The sequence below is a fragment of the Cupressus sempervirens genome, chromosome 10 (genome assembly GCF_028749045.1).
Source record: "Cupressus sempervirens isolate cs-2001-9-10 chromosome 10, ASM2874904v1, whole genome shotgun sequence".
NCBI lineage: Eukaryota > Viridiplantae > Streptophyta > Pinopsida > Cupressales > Cupressaceae > Cupressus > Cupressus sempervirens.
The window spans coordinates 33,296,904-33,299,602 of record NC_143127.1 but is presented as its reverse complement, the minus strand read 5'-3'; positions in this window follow the sequence as shown (position 1 = coordinate 33,299,602).

The window sequence follows — 2,699 nt, the reverse complement described above, 5'->3', positions numbered from 1 at the left end:
TCCACCAAAATAGTAGCCTTCTACCTTTGAAAATAAACACCATCATAGCCAGAACCTAAAACCCTCAAAGCCAGGGAAAAGGTTGCAGAAGAGGAAGTGACAGCAGAAGCTTGATATGGAACAAAAACACCCTAAAAAGGAACTATAGGAGGAGCCATCTTGGAAATACCAAAAAATGAGACAACAAAATCTAGAGATAGACCAACTACCATCATAGAAGGAGCCAAAGGTGAATCCACCATCAATATGCCAGAAGTGGATGGAATAATAGAGATAGCAGCTGAGTCCATACCAAAAATTGGGAGAGATGAACTAGCTACCACCACAGAAGGAGCCAAAGGAATGGATAGACTAATAGAGATAGCAGTAGAATCCACATCAAAAATTAGGACAATAGAATCTAGAAATGGACCAGAAACCAGGGAAAAAGAGACAACAATATTAGCCACCACCACAGGGGAAACATGCATAATAGCAAAATAATCCACCTCCAAAGTATCCTGAGAAGAAACACCCAACCCATCCCCAATCTCTAGAGGGAGCTTTCTGAATAGAGTAGTGATCATCCAAAACCCCCTTCGACCAAGAAGGTGACTTATTCAATCTAATCTTTCCAGTGGAGCATCTCACTGCGAGGTGGCTAGTCTTTTGGCATATCCGACATCTGAATGGGATTCCCTCATAATCAAGAAGTTGATTCCAAGAGCCACTGGGAGAGACCAATTTAATCATTATCAACACCTTTAGTTACCATGCAAATGCAAAAGACTTTCTTATGATTTATCATTATCAGGTCTCCTTCTATTATTTCATATAGATCTTTATTAATATTCTTAGTTTCATTCTAATTCTCATCTTTACAACCTCTTACACTTCTCCCTAAGATAACATGTATAGATTCTTCAATTCATGCACCAATTGTAATACCAATTGTAATGACCCCCTCTTTGACATCTCTTCTTGTAAATCAACTACTCCCTGTTTAATTGGATGATAAATTAGCACATAATTCTCACACACTTCTTTTGATATTGGATGGTAACTATCATACTTATCTCCCTCTTTGAAAAAAATGCAAACATTATCCCTCTTTGTTTTATCATACATATCATTTGTAATACTAGCTATAATGACCCCCTCTTTGACATCTCCTGTAATTCAGCTTCTCCCTCTTTCATTGGATGATAAATTAGCACATAATTCTCACACACTTATTTTGATATTGGATGGTAACTATCATACTTATCTCCTTTGAAAAAAATGCAAAAATTATCCCTCTTATTTGTATCATACATATCATCTTCTATTTGTCACCATTTGACTAATCTTGCAATATCACTTCCTCTTTTCATCTTTTAACTTGACTCCTTTTAATCTCATCTTCTCATGCTTCTTTCCATCTTTTCACAACTTTAGGAAGCTCCTAAAGTGTGATCTCCTGCATCAATTTGTAAGATATTCTTATCATAGCATTTGATGTAATGTTGCATCTCTTTTTCATTTTTCCTTAGATAGGGGAATGACCCCTAACTTGCCTCTTAGTTACTCAAAAGCATCCTTAGGTAATGTCCTCATGAATATATCAACTACTTGCTCCTTTGTGTTCACATACTTTAGTGTCCCTTCTTTGTCTTGGACCAACTTTATCAAGTAATGATACTTTATTGCAATGTGTTTGGTCTTTGTGTGCATCACAAGATTATTCGATATTTTTATATAACTTGTGTTATCATAAAATATCACAAAAGGTTTAGTAATATTGTCATTCATACCTTTCAACAATTACTTGATCCACACAATATTAGAAAAATTGACTACTGTAGAAACATTCTTAGCCTCTGCTATGGATTGAGAAATACAATTTTTCTTCTTGCTTGTCCATGAAATCAGTCCTTGCCTAGAAAGAAAGTGCATCGAGTTGTACTCTTTATGTCATCAATGTTTCCTGCCCAATCAACATCTGTGTAAACCTTTAGCTCAAACTTGTTACTTTTCTTATACCATAATCCATAGTCTCCTGTTCCTTTTAGATATCTCAATATCCTTTTTACAACCATCATCCAATTTTCTATAGGATTAGTAGAAAGTATCGCAACAATACCAAATTCTAATGCAATGCTAGGTCTTCTATGTACAAAATATTGCAATTTTCCAATCATTTACCTATACAATGTTTGATTCACTTCACCAGAATCATCATTCTTTGGAAGTTTATGAATGACAACCATAGGTGTTCCAACTAGTCTTGAATCTTCTATACCAAAGGTCTTCAATATCTCCTTGATATACTTTGATTGTGTAATTTAGATGTCATTCTTCATATAATAAACTTGCAAACCAACAAAGAAATTAATTTCTCCGAATAGGAAATGATTTTCACAAAAGATCATGTCCTCTAAATATGATATCATCAAGAAAAAAATCAGCTAACAATATCTTGTTCTTATATTCACTTTTCAAGCATAGATTGTTTTGGTAATTTGGCTAGGTTAGACTATTTGATGTTGTCATTTATGGAAACATGTTATTTGTGAAAAGAGAGAAGATCATAGAGATTTAGTTATGGTAGTTATACTTAGAAAATTGTCTAAGTATCATATAGTTTATCTAGCAGAACAAATAGAGTTTTGTTCAGTGAGCTTCATAGGCATATCATGAAAACTTATAGAGTTAGGTACAAATACTTGACATCATGATGA